The following is a 15,706-nucleotide window of genomic DNA, read 5'->3' on the forward strand; positions in this document are numbered from 1 at the left end:
ACAGCCTAAACAACTTTAAATGAAGCACATAAGGAATGGCTGATTAAATTCAATTGCCTTTTCCATCAATATTCTTTCACTGAAAATCAGATTCTGAAGACCGAAAATGAGCTGATTTTTAACTGTCAACTGAACTAAATTTAGAACTCTATTCCAAATTCTATTATCTATGAAAGCCACCTTTGGCTATATCATCTTTTGACATGATTCAAAGTGACATGAGGCAATACCTTATTGACATTCAGCATTAAGGGTCCACTGCTGCATTTTTAACCTTCTTTCCAAGCATACATATACATACATCTGAAAGAAACAGACATAGTAGGGACATTTCAGTAGAAACAAAAGTTAACCAATGGATTAAAAGGATATTCCTATGTGTACTACTTTTTTATATAAACCATTTAAAATGAGAAGTAAATGGTATGCTGACTTTAAAATACAAATATATATTGGACTTTTTGAAAACTTTATTTATTTTTAGTTTTCAACATTCACTTCCATAAAATTTTGAGTTCTAAATTTTCTCCCCATCTCTCCCCTTCCCCCACCCCAAGATGGCATAGAGTTTGATATAGGCTTTACATATACATTCATAATGAATCTATTTTCATATTAGTCATGCTGTAATGAAGAATTGGAACCAATAGGAGAAAGATGAGAAAGAAGAAACAAACAAAAAGAAAAAGAAAAAAGAGAGAGAGAGTAAATAATATGCTTTGGTCTGCATTCAGACTCTGTAGTTCTTTTTCTGGATGTGAACAGCATTTTCCATCATGAGCCCTTTGGAGCTGTCTTGGATCCTTGCATTGCTAAGAAGAGATGAGTCTATCAAAGTTAGGTATCACACAATGTGGTTGTTACTATGTACAATGTTCTCCTGGTTCTGCTCACTTCACTCAGCATCAGTTCATATAAGTCTTTCCAGGTTTTTCTGAAGTCCACTTGCTTATCATTTCTTACAGCACAACAGTATTCCATTACATTCATATACCACAACTTGTTCAGCCATTCCTCAACTGATGGACATCCTCTCAATTTCCAAGTCTTGGCCACCACAGAAAGAGTTGCTATAAATATTTTTGTACATGTGGGTCCTTTTTCCATTTGTATGATCTCTTTGGGATACAGACCTAGAAGTGGTATTGCTAGGTCAATGTATTTGATTTCTTTATGCTCTTGTCTGCCCCTACCTAAGGCATATGGGAAGGAATATAGCTTAGGTACATCTTCATTGTGTACATGTATGGTCAAGATACATAAAAAAGGCTGTTGAGATTGGATATATAAGAATAATGTCAAGTTTAGTTTCTGTCGGGAAGTGTCCAAAGGGATCATTCCTAAATCCAATAAAGTTCTTCTACTTTCTTCCCATTTGTGGACTCCTTACTGGTCATGTTTCTTCCTCTCAACAGGAAAAGCCCCTTCACTGAGGCAATATTTTGACTTAATGCAAGGTCTTGCTTTCTCTTGATGTCTTTCACTTATTCCCCAGACTATTCCCCTCAGGGGTAGGGAACTTGCAGCCCTGAGGCCACTTGTGGCCCTCTAGATCCTCAAGTACAGCCCTTTGACTGAATCCAAACTTTACAGAACAAATCTCCTTAATAAAAGGATTCATTCTGTAAAACTTGGACTCAGTCAAAAGGTTGCACCCAAGGACCTACAGAGCCACATGTATCCTGGAGGCTGCAGGTTCCCGACCCCGGCCTTAGGTCCTAGGCACACTTTGCTAAGTTTCCTAACTTATGTTCCTGATCTCCTGAGTTTCATCATCAATTGCCTATTGGTCATTTCAAACTCTATAACCCAGAGGCATCTTAATCTAAAAATGTCCAAAATGAAAATCATTATCCTTTCCCTAAAACCTTTGCCTCTTCCAAATTTACTTTGTTTTTTTTTTAAGGAAATACTATCCTTCCTTTTTCCATTGTTCTTAACTTAAGCATTATTCTGGACTCCTCACTCCTGTATCTCCAATAAGTTGCCAAATCTTGGCATTTCTACCTTTACAACATGGCTTAAATCTAATCTCCTCTCTCCAATCATACATCTAGTTCATGTCCTTATAACCTCTTATTTCAGTTAGTCTAATAGCCTAATTGATCTCTATGCCTCGAGTCTCCCCCAACTCCAGACCACTGTATATACTGCTGCCAAAGTAATTTTCCTTAAGTGCCAATCTAGCTATGTGACTCCTCTATTCAATTAACTCCAGTGGCTTTTTGCTGCTCCTAGAATGAAATATAAACTCCTCTATTTAGCTTTTAAAGCCCTACATGCCCAGGCCTCAACATATCTTTCCAGCCTTATTACATGTTATGCCTCACACTCCCTCCACATACTCTGTTCCTTAGCCAAAAAAAGGGAAAAAAGGGGTCAGACAGGCTTTTTCTGTTCCTTACACACAGCACTCCATTTCTCCTCTCAGTGCTTTGCCACTGGCCCTGTCCCATTTCTAGAATGCACTCTCTCCAGATCTCAGTCTCAAAGAATCTTCTTCCTTTAAGATGCAGTTCAAACAACATCTTCATTACGAAGACTTTCCTGAAGTCTTCAATGCTAGCACCTTCCTTCCCAAGATGCCTTGTATTTAACTATTGAATATATATTTATATTTATTCACTTTATGCTGTATAAATTTATATATTTACTTTTTGTCTCCCCCAGTAGAATACGTTCCCTGTGAATAGGGATCGGCTGCCTTTTCTGATTTGTTTCTTTGCCTGATCTTAGGTGACCCAACATGAAACTCACAATGGATGTGTTCAGATTTGGAGATGATCCTGTGAGTTTGAGAGATCTGGAGATCCTAAATCCTCAGGCAGGGCTGGCTGTACTTTAGGATGACCTTCTAGCACAGACCTGCACAACTTGGCATTAGGTAGGGACCAAAATTAAAATAGGCTAAACTTCTTTGGGCTGCAGATAGGTTTTTAGTGGCTCACTTTCCAAGTAAAGGTATGATGATGGTTGGTTGCCACAGGTCATATGACAAACAGGTTATATAACAGGCACAATAGTGACTAGTGGAAGACAGGTTAAGCGGGCATGGACAAAGCACTCTTACAACTTTACTTTCTTTTACATCCTATACATTTTTAATGAACCGTCCAAAATCCTTTGGTGGCCATAAGCTGCCCGTGGGCCATATGTTGTGCAAGCCTGCTGTAGCAACTACTCCGGTGCTTATCGGAGAAAATAACCAACAGCCTGAAGAGCTCTAAACCCTAATCTTGCGGGCCAGAAGGTACGGATCTAAGGCAGTTGTTTGGACAGTACGAAGCTGAGGTGTAATGTAACAGTGCCAATTCAGTAGTTCTTCCTTCATGTTCCAATGTTATGACTCAACCTCCTGGCATAACAGTAGTATTATTGTCACTTGTTTAGCCAGTTTAATTTTTCTGTTAATCTGTGCTTGTGAGAACCTTTTGTGTTATGCATTTCTTTTGTGTGGAGGGAATAAACACCTCACTCATACTTAAATAACATTATATATACATATACTTTCTTACTCTCCACTTTGAGAGAACAAACCAAGGGCCAAAACCTGAGCTTAAAAAAATTTCCACCCCAGGTTCCAAGGTCAGATGATAACTAGCCAAAATGTACAAGGAAGGAATTCTGACTATTTAGGTGGTCAGTCTTCCCCAGCACTGATCTTTGTCCATGCCCACCTCAGTGCAGAACCGAGAGCCCCCAACTGGAGGAGCGAGCACAGTACCCCAGGAAAGGATATAATCATTAAGAATACATATTTTCCCCTAGAATTTCTTATTATACTTTTGGCCATGACTAACATTCAATATCATTTTATAAGCTAGTCAGTTAACTACACTTACAGTACTCAGGATGGGTAGGCCAGCACAAAGAGTTGGGAGGCATAGTGAGAGGTAAGTACCAAACAGCGTCACCAAAAAAAAAAAGAAAAAGAAAAGAAAAGAAACTGATGATATCGTAACAGAAATGAAGTGATTAGTTACAGATATGGCTGTGATTTGCAATTAGCTGGTAGGCACTTAGAGCCTAATGAAGAGAAATAAGGAGATATTGCGTGAAATTTTAATAGCTTCAGCTCAACCCATTTGAATAATCTCTTATCTCTTCCCTTTTCCTCTCCATGACATGGAAAATGAACAAACTAAAAACCCTAACTACCACAATTTCTTAGAAAAATTAGCTCATGCAAAACATGAAAAGGCTTAAAGAGCCTATAAATTACTTCAGTCAATAGATATTTAATCTCCTTGTCAAGCAAGTATGCATAGTAGCCAAGGGCCAGACCTGTTCAGAGAATAAGCTTTTTGCAAAAAATAATGGGGCATAACAATAAGGTTGTTGGCAAGGCCACATCATAATGCCATGAAAACAGTTTGTGTCTTATTTTCCCTACTAGAACATATATTTCATGAGGGCAGACAGAGAGTGAATGTAACAAATATTGAATGAATGAAATGCCTTCACATCTATGAAATTTTCTCCATGAAGGCTTCTCCTACTCTTCAAACTGTTATAGCAGAAATGGTCTGCACTGTATAATTTCTTCAATACTTCAAGAACTTATGATTTCATGGATGTAGACACTCTTCCCATTGACAGGTCACAAACAATGCAACAACCAAGTCTCATGGTAAATACAGTGTTTTGCTCCTATCATTCCCCACATTTGCAAAGAAGAGAGAATGCATTGTTTTAATACTTATGTGGGGCCTAGCTTGTTTTTCGTTTGTTAGTTTTTATTTCTGTAAAGACTGGGTCTCTCTATCTTGCCTGTCCAAGCTGGGAACCATAGGAGCTATTGGCAGGTCCAATCTTCCTACTGATAGTCACAGAAGCTTTGACTTACTCTATTTCTGACCTAGGTGGGTTTGCCCCTACTTGGGCAACAATGCACCCCATCCACCTTATCCCAGGGACTCAGCATATTAATGCCAAACTTAATGTGGCCATCTAATCAGCATAGCCCACTGCAGCTCAGAACTCCTAAGCTTAACAGATTCATCAACCTCATCCTTCCTGATAATTGGGATTACAGGTGTGTACTACCACACCCACTTTAGCTTTCATATAATAAATATAATTAATTAAATTCGTATAATTGTATGATTAAATTATATATAATTTAATTAATTATATAATTACAGTATTCAGTTTCATGTCTTTTGTTTATTCATTTATATTATTATAGTAATTGCATATGTTGTTTTCCTAGTTTTGCTTACTTCATTCTATATCAATTCATATGTCTCTTATGTTTCTCCAAATTCTTCACATTCATCATTTTTACGGCACAGTAATATTTCATTATGTTCAAATACCATAATATGCTTAAGTAGTTCTTATAAATTCATGTTTTGTCTTGCCGCTAAAGTCATCTTTCAGGAGGTTGAATTGATGAGGGGAACTGCTATGCTTTCCTTGTTTTTGAATAACATGGAGGAACTGGTTAGTTAGTAGAAATTATGGGAAACATGGGATAAGACTGTCATGCTACCTTTGAGTTTATTATTAATTAATTTCAACAAACAATTTGTCAAGCACCTACTGTTCTAGAGGTTGGAAATACAGAGAATAACCATTGCATAGTCTACTCAAGGAACTTACAATATAATGGAGGGATATCAAGAAAAAGGAAGAATGTGATAATGGAAAATCAGAACTAAACAAAGTGCTCTAAGAAATTTGAAGAGAGAAAGATTACTTTCATCTGGAAGGACTATGGAAGACTTCATGATAAAGATGGCACATGACCTGGGCCTTAAAGGAAGAAAAGGATTTCAAGAAGTGGAGATGTGAAGAATTGGCATTCTGGGGATAGCAGGTGTTTTGAGCTCATATATTTAAGCAGTAATCCTCAAAGAGTTTATAGTTTTCTAGGAGCAGGGATATGACACGTACACCAGGTAGAGGGTAATGGGGACCAAAAAAAGAGTATGACAAAGTGATAAAGCACAATTTGAGGAGGGAAGGAATTTTTGCTAGAGAAAATCAGAAAAGCCTTCATAGATGAAATAGCACCTAAATTGTGAAAGAAAAAAAAATAATTACAAGAAGTTGTGATGAGGAGGAAATGTATTTCAGACATGGGGATTGGGGGTAGCCTGCACAAATGAACAAAGATGGTAGAATGAAGGCTGAATTTTGGAAATAGCTAATAGATTTCCAGATCATGTGATCAAAATGATGGCAGACTAAGCAGTGCACAGAGCACTGCGCCTAGAGTCAGGAAGACTCATCTTCCTGAGTTCAAATATGGCCTCATACTTACTAGCTGTGTGATCCTGGATAAGTCATTTAACTCTGTCTGCCTCAATTTCCTTGCCTGTAAAGTGAGCTGGAGAAGGCAAACCAAATCTTTGCTAAGAAAATCCCAAATGGGGTCACCAAGAGTCGGACACAACTCAAATGCCTGAACAGCAATAAATTTTCTCAATAAGAATTATGTTTAAGAGGTAAAGTAATAGGAACTGTCTCAGCAGGCTAAGACATGAATAACTCTAATGAGGTAAGAACCTGATGAATTAATTAATCTCTAATCCCTAATTTACCTACCTGGCACCCGATCTGGTCCCTACATTTTGGCAGGACTACAGAGTTGGGCTTAAACTCTGGGATCCATTCAGCAATTTTCTTGCTGCTACTGCAGTCCCTTCTAGTATACCCTCTGCCCCTGCCCTTCCCCCAACATTTTGTTGAAACAAGCAAGAGAATTCAACTCTGCCCCTTCCCCTGTAGGGAGGAAATAGAGGTATGGGAAAGCAAATAGTGCTTTATCTGGAGTAGCAGTTCTCAGAGAATTAAAGAACAGAGGGAACTGGGGCAAAGTGCTAGGGTATATGGGTTCTCCACTAGACCTGAGAAAAAGGGGACTGGTATCCAGGTGGGAGTAGTTCTGTTCTCTCAGAAATTACTTGGGAGAGGACTGAGGCCAATGAAAAGTGAATTCCTCAGCATGGGAGGAAGCTGGCATAGTTTGAGGTCCAGACTTCAGGAAAATCTGCCATCAAAGGGAAAATAATCAGAAAGTGAGTTATAGAGGGAATATAAGAAACAGAAGACTGAAATTAACTAAGATCTCAGAAAGAAGAAAACTTGTATAGAAAACTTGAGCATAAGCAGTTAAAGTAGTGAAGATATTAACAACATAAGAAAAGATGGCTTCCAGGACATCTAAATGAATCTAAACATTTCTGAAAAAATACTGAAATACAAAGGAAAACGAATCAATACTTCATGAAGCAGAGAGCTTTGTGGATTCTCAAGGGAACATGTAATCATAGCAGGATGTTCCTGAATGGTTTGAATGAAACAAGAATCATGAATTTATAGCCTGCACAGAAGAAATAATTGGCAGAATAAAAAAACAACACTTGAATCCACTGTGGTAAGTTTCTCCAAAGAAACAAAAGAGAGAACAACTGATTAGGAATACAAATACACAGAAGTGAAGGACAATCTGAAAAAAAAAGAAGCAAAAAGTTAAGAACATTAGAAGAGCGCATTATCTCCATGTAAGCAAAATATATTGATCTAGAGATGGGATACAGAGTCAACTTATGTATCATAGGTCTCCCAAAAAACATGACAGGTCAAAAAACCTAATGCCATAACAAAAGAAACAATAGAAGAAAACTGATTAGAACTCTTGAACACAGAAAACAGTGATAATCAAAAGCATTCACAGATCTACTCTAAAAAATCCTATGCTGCAAACTCTAAGACACACGGTGGGAAAATTTAACAATTTCAGTGGAAAACAGCTAATAGTCCAATTTGGTTGTAACATAGCATGAATGAAGAGAAGTAATATGAAATAAAGTTGGGAAGGGAGTTTAAAGCCAGTGGAGGAGCTTAGATCACAGAGCAAAATGTTTAAAATATATGTTATAGTAATCTCATATTATAGTAATCCCATGTGTTATAGTAATATAGTAATCTCAAGTCTTTCATTTTTTTCTCAAAAACAACTTCCTAAGTATAGGATGACCAGGCCAAAGTTTAGGTGGGAAAACCTAAGTATTTTAATGGATTGCAAACTCCTTATGAATCAACAGTGTGACATAGCAACCAAAAATGTTAATAAAATGTTCATTAATAGAAGTATAGTGTTCAGAAAGAAGAAAGTGATATAGTTTTACTGTACTCTCTCTGCTTCAGGCCATATGTAGAATGCAGCTATGTTCAACTATGAGTTCTGCTATATTTTAGGAAGGACATCAATAAGGTGGAGTATTTCCAGGATAATTTGGAGATGTACAAGTCATGATCTCTCCCTTTAAACATTTTAAAGTTTGCAATATGGAAGAGTGATTATATATGTCAATATGGCAAAATGAAGATTAATGGTTAGGAGTTACAGGAAGGGAGTATTCGTCTAGAAACAAGAAAGACCATTATAATGAATAGAATTGTCCCAAAATGGGAATGGTTTCCTTGGGTAGTTTCCCATCACTAGAGGCATTCAAACAGCAGCTAGATCATCACTTATTAGCAATATTTTATAGGGGATTAACATTATATGTTGAACTGATGACTTCTTAAGGTTCCTTCTAATTTTTTTAAGGTCAATAAATGTTTATTGAGCACATATACTCGGCTGGATACTAAGAGTACAAAAATGAAGAACTGCCCAGTCCCTGACATCAAGAAGTTTATTATCTATAGCAGAATGAGGCAGGTACACAAATGACCATGTAGCACCTGGGCTATGTCTATTTGTACATCCCCTACCACCACCCCAGAAAAGCTATCCAAGGGTCAATTTACTTGCTCTAAGCCATAGCTTACAAGCCCCCACTATTGGGTTTATTTTTACTTGTCAAGCAGAGGAAATAAGAATCCAAAGCAAAAGACATTTAATCAAACAGCAAAGTAATTAGAGTGATAAGAAAAGATTAGCTACAATGCACACATAGGATACATTCTCCTATAAGTTACCACAATATTAATATTGAGGACACATTAGAGAGCATGTATGACTAGGGAACATACATTGGGGGCGTACACACACACACATATATACATATATATGTGTGTATGTGTGTGTGTATATATGTATATATACATATATATATGCAGTACATATGGCTAGAGAATATGTGTGAAGAAATATGCCAGAAATGCATGGACTAGGACATACTCATTAAGGGTATACATATAGGGGACATGTATGGCTTTGGTCTAAGAGAGATGGCCAAATGACCATCCTTTTTATCAATAAACATGCTAGTCTTACTAATAAAATGATTAAATTACCCAGAAATTATGTCTCTTGAACTTTTTAAATGCCATATAAGTTTCCTTCTAATTCTGAAATTCTATAATTTTGGGAAATATTTATTTCTCAAATGCAGAGAGAAGTCCTTCACTCATTTTCTTTCTCATCCTGAATTTCATCCTAAATGTTGGGCTTAAAATGTATTTCATTCTTCTAAATTGCAAGAAAAAATTCTCAATGGAGAAATAGCCTTCATTGGATAGTGATGGCAACATAAAACTTACATAAAATGACTATTGACTTTGAAACTGCATGATAAAGATATATTCCATTTACTGATTCTTTTGGTCTCATTACTTCTTCCCTTGTGTCTTCCCTCTCCCCATCTGGTTTTGCAGAACCGTTTCCTTTAAAATATAAGCAAGATTGTTGTGGAAATGAATTCAACTTCCATTTCCATTATGGCTTTTTCCTCTTTCCTCTCCCTATTCTTATCATTTTGCATTAATTGCCATTTACTCTAAATGTCAATGGTTGTGCCTCTTGAAGATTTAAAAGCAACAAACTACCTTCTTTTCTGTCACCATTTTTTATCAGCTTAGAAAATATGTGTGTGTGCACTGGGTTGTAGAGGAGGGATTCCACTGCTGCCTCAATGTAATCAGAGAAGTTAGCCACTTTAATTGAGTTAATTTGATAATTGAATCAATTAATATCAATTGAATCAATAGATAGTGTTTTACATGAGTGCACAAGATAGTTTATACCCTGTGATCTCTTTACAAGTTATAGACTACTTTAATTGGGTGTGCAATTGTGATTGTGTAAAGGGATCAATCACAGCACATTTTTGTTGTTCAGCAGTTTCAGTCGCGTCAGACTCTTTCTGACCCCATTTGGGGTTTTCTTGGCAAAAATACTGAAGTGGTTTGTTGTTTCCTTCTCGAGCTCATTTTACAGTTGGGGAAACTGAAGCAAACAGGGTTAAGTTACTTGCCCAGGATCACACAGCTAGTAAGTGTCTGAGGCCAGATTTCAACTCAGCAAGATGAGTCTTTCCAACTCCAGTCCTGGAGCTCTATCCGTTGTGCTGCCTAGCTATTCTACAGCAACAGGGACTATGTATATGAAAAGTCAGTCAAGTTCAGTGGTAGAGGAATACAAGTTTGGGAGTTAGAGGGAAAGGGGAAGAGCAGAGCAGGGGTGGTAAAGAATTTCTTTCTCTTCTTCAAGAGTGATTCTAAATCTGTAGCTGAAATCTTCAACTCCAGAACTTTATCATGTCCATTGATTGATAGAATTAATTGAGGTAGAATTGGAACCATCGATCCTTACATATATAAAGCTATTTCTTTATAATTTACATACAACATATTACTGACCTTACATTTGCTCTATATTTTCTTATTTGTCCTGTGATGGTACGTGCATTTGACATTACTTAGAAATTTTTGCTTTGTATCTTTTGAGAACTATATTTCTACTCTAATTCATCCATTAACTCTCAGAATGTAAGTCACATTCTCTTATGCCTTACAAACTGCATTAGGAACCAATATCCTTTAATTATTTTAGTCCCTCCCTCCCCCAAGCTCCATACTTATCTGTCTCTTATATCTATATCATAGATTATATCTCTTTTGTTCCATGTTCACTAGGTAAATCAACCACCTCCCCCTTTTTGAATATTCCATTAATTCTCTTAAACTGATTATGCAGTGAATAATTTCTTTCTTTACCACTATTTTAGTCTCTATGTATAATTTTGCTAGCTGCCATTCATTATTAGTCATTGTATAAAGCATCTATATAATGCTTTATAATCCAATTGGAACATTATTAATAGTCTCTCAACTTTTCCAGTTGTCAGGTAAGTACTCCATGTACTTACTCAGATCTGGTCTGCCAACATTCTGAATTTCCCACAACTGTTCTCAGGAATAAGAGGAAATAATAGAGATTAAAATCAGAAAATTAGTCCTCCATCCCTTTTCATTCATTTTAGACTGCCATGAAAACCATGCTGAACTGTCCATATGTAGTTTTAAAATATTGATGGATATTTTTAAAAGGTCTCTAATACACAAACTTAAGGCATTTTTACTTGTAGTCTTGTCACTCGTTTAAAAAATCAATGTAAGAAGTAATGAAGTAAATGTGGTTGCAAAAATTAATCTGCAGGTACTAGTTTAGGTTATGGAACACTAATGTCTAATGTTTCTCATTCAGACCTTGTTTAACAAAATGGCTTAAGCATATAATAGACTAGTGGATTGTCCCTTGATCAGTATTGCTTAATAAGAGTGAGAATTCTTATATGAGACTTTACAAGTAAAATTTCTTAGATTTTAATGTCATGATGATGTCAAGATATTTCAAAATGCAGTTCTCTATTTTAATAAAATGTTAGGATCATGTGCAATGTTCAGAGAAAAATGATGGTCAAGATAATTTATTTCAAAATTAAAGTCCTCACAAGTTTCAGAGGGTTCTGAAGTTCTTCAGAAATAGGGCTCCTTGGGGCAGCTAGGTGGCCCAGTGGATAGAGCTCTGGTCTTGGAGTCAGAAGGACCTGAGTTCAAATCCAGCCTCAGACACTTGACACTTACTAGCTGTGTGACCCTGGGCAAGTCACTTATCCCCGACTGCCTCACCAAAAAGGCAAAAAAAAAAAAAAATAGGGCTCCTTTCCAATCTTTTAGGACAGCCCAGAGTAGAGCGAAAGTTTGGAAAACTTTTTTGGAGGAGTTGGGATATCTGGAAGAGAGGCTGGTTCCAGAATCAGATTCTTCCCTCAAGAACATCAGCAACTTTGAAAGCATTGGTCGTGTTTCCTCCAGTTGGTAATAAAATCCCCAAAGAAGTATTAACCAGTTACGAGCTTCACAGAGGTGGTGTGGGCATCTTTGCTAGGATCTTGACTGTGGTCACAGGGTTAGTTAGTGTTAGAGGTAGGATTTGAATCCAGGTTTCTCCTGAAAGACCATTACTCTTTCCTTTTGGATAGAGAGAAGCTGACTCTAAGGCCAATCAGAAAGTCATCATGAGGATGATTTGGCCTGGCCCACAAAAAGAACTTCATATTTAGCAGGTGCAAAACTCTTATTACTTTTGAACTATAGGACAAAAATAATCTCCTAGGCTTCATATCAACTGTAATATTGTACTAAAGACAGTTTTCCCCCTCAATTAATGAATTTACATATAAAGGGTCTAGAAAAGCATTTGTTAAATTTTTTTAAAAAATTAAGTTCTTTTTTGGGTGCCCTATTTGAGCATGTGTTTCTATTTGTGTGTATGTGTATATTTATGTCCATATAGAGATTTAAATATGAATATAGATGGATCTATAGATATATGTTTATACATGATATATATTCTATATATCTGTATATAAAGTTTGAAAAATTATAATCATGGGCTTCAAAATCTGGTACTTCTGAAGATTTCTAGTCTGCTAGGTGATGTAATACAAGGAATATGCTTGAAGCACTCACTATGTGCAGAACACTATGCCAGGTGCTAGGAAAAGATACAAACTTTAGTTAAAATAGGGTCTTTGCCCTGAAGGAACTTGTAGTGGATGATGCTAATATAGATAGCTATAATATCCAATATTATGGTATAAGAACCTTACAGAGTTACAAAGTGCAGCATTGAATCTGAAGTTATTGCTGAGTGGAGGGATTATTTGCCTGGAGGCACTGACATTTGAGTAGAGCTCTTAAAGGATACATAGACTGGAAAGATTTATTACCAAGCCCTGTCAATTCCATTGGCACAAAGCGTGAATACATTTCCTACTTCCTATCCTCACTTCCACCAGACCTTTGATGCTATCTGCTGAGGTGATGGAAATAGCTTCCTTGTAGGTCTTACCACTTCTGTTCTCTTCCCCTTAGAATCCAATCCATCTTTGATATCATTGGAGTAATATCTCTTATGCTTTGAACTGGTCATCCTTCGCTTAAACATCTTCAGTGTCTCCTGAATGAATATCAGGTAAGTTTCCAAATGCCTCTTCCTAGTATTCAAGGTCCTTCACAACCAGATATGACTCTACCTTTCCAGTCTCTTCTTATCTTACTCCCTTCTGTGCATTCTATGCTACAACTAAATTGTATAGTTCTCTGACCTAGAATACACTGAACTCTCAAGATCAAATATATTTCAGGCATATTTATTTATCTAAATACTTCCAGGATCCATGATTTCATAGACATGGGCATTTCTTCTATTGATGGAGACTGGAAAGCCTTCCTAGTTTCTTGAGTTTCAGTGACCAAAAAAAAAAATCTATCACCTGGTAGTCAACCCTCTTAAGCTAGGCTTTTCCTTTAACAGAAGGAATATAGTCAATCATCAGACCTTTACTTGAAGTCTTTTAGGGTGTAAGGACTTGTCAAAACTTATACTCCATTGACACTACCATGGCCTTCAAGAAACCACAACCATTTCCATAACAATTATAATAGCTGATATTTATATGGTGGCACCTAGGTGGTATAGTGGATTGAGTGCAGGTCATGGATCCAGTGAGATAACATGTAAAGCTCTTTGCATACCCTAAAATGCTATATGAATCCTAGCTCTTATTCTTATATGTATGGTGCTTTAAGATTTGCAAAACACTTTATGTGCATTATCTCATTTGAGCTTCACAATAATCATGTATAGTAGGGACTATTGCTGTTATTATCCCCATTTCACATATAAAGGAACTAAGGCTCAAAGAGGCTGCCCAGGCCCACACAACTAGCATTAGAGGTGGATCAGAGGATGGCTCCAACATCATCTTCATCGTGCCTCTCTGGTACTTCCCTCCACTCCCCTTCAACTTCCTTTTGTGTGTTGCCTTTTCCCTTTAGATTATAAGCCTCTTGAGGGCAGGTACTATCTTATTCCTATTTATATCCCCTGTGTTTAGCACAGTGCCCAGCATGTAGTAGGCACTTAATAAATGTTTATTGGGTTACGTTGTATAGAAGTTGAACCTAGGTCTTCCTGATTGAGACCAGTGCTCTTTCTACTATACCATGCTGTCTTTACAATATGTTTTCCTTGTAGGTCTTGCCACTTCCATATCTCTATGTAAGGGCATGTGATGCTGCTTTGTGTGTCTTACCCTTGTAGGTTATGCACGTCCACATAGGTGTGTCTAGATGTGATTTACAGGGAGATAAGAACAGATATCTCTAGCATTTTCTTCCTACACCCTTCTCCAAGGGAAACTTTAATTCTTGCCAGCAAGGAAGCAGGAGGATGGGGCCAGAGGTTGGCCACTCTACTTTCCTCAGAAAGAGCGTGTACCAGATCAGAATTACATCTATCTGCTCCTTTAAATTGTTAGTCTAGGGGAAATAATTTTTTAGGTTCAAGCTGTGCTCCTGATCAATATTCCTTAAAAGGGAACAAGTGACCCATTCTACATATCCAAGACTTAACTTCCTTCCAAGTTCCATAATAGCATATAGCAAATAAACCCATTTATTCAGATAGCCAACAGGAATTGGAGAAAGTATACATATAGGACTGTATTGCAGACAATATTACAGAGTGAATGAGCTCTCCCATTGGGGTTAGAAAATTCAGTTTAACCAAGAGTCCTAAATCTTGCCCAAGGAGAAATTCCCCTAAATTTCTAGTGTGGTATACTGAGGATAAGGACATGATCAAGGTTGCTGAGTCCTCCATATTTCAGCTTCTTCCCAGAATCTTTCTCATCATCAGGGACCTGAAGGAAAGTATGAAACTGCATATCTTCTCTCTGGAAGCTGAAAGTCAGAAGATCAGAATCTCTCCTCTTTCTGAAATTCTTCTATCTCCACCAATGAGGAGATTCTTATGCAAATGGCCTTTGAGCTATGGGTTCCATAGATTTAAATAACATATAATAGTATATTAGTGCCCTCTTCTCGCTCCTTGGAATGTCAATACCATGAGAAGACTCAGCCACGCTGGCCATTCGTATCTCTGCCTGCTTCACCTCCATACAAGTCTGCTCTATCTCCGTGGTTACCTGGCCCCTGTGTTGGTACCCTCCTTCCAGCTCCCCTTTATCTTTTGTTTTATCTTATTAGAATATAAGCTCCATGAGAGTAGGGACTACTTTTGCTTTCTTGTTTTTGTATCTCTAGCACTTAGTTTATTGCCTAGCATATGGTAAGTGCTTAATAAAAACTTTATCTATGTGTGTATATGTATGTATGTATGCATGGAATGTACAGGTGTTCAGGGAACACCCTCTGGTGTGAAGGCTGCTAAGACCTTTTCAGGACTGTTTTCCACCTTTGGAATCCACCTGCCACCCAAATCACCTGTGGTTCCAAGAAGCTGTAGCATTTATAGTGGCCATAACTTGGTAAACTGTTCCAGCAGATGGGCTAAACCACGTTAAGGGTAACCGAGGAGCCTCAAACCCATTAGTGAATTGAGGGGGTGGGTGTCTACCCCAAGTATGTGAAGGCTATTCCTGAAGAAACTGGTGGA

Source organism: Vombatus ursinus, unplaced genomic scaffold, assembly GCF_900497805.2.
Source record: "Vombatus ursinus unplaced genomic scaffold, bare-nosed wombat genome assembly UNPS02014945.1, whole genome shotgun sequence".
NCBI classification, from domain to species: domain Eukaryota; kingdom Metazoa; phylum Chordata; class Mammalia; order Diprotodontia; family Vombatidae; genus Vombatus; species Vombatus ursinus.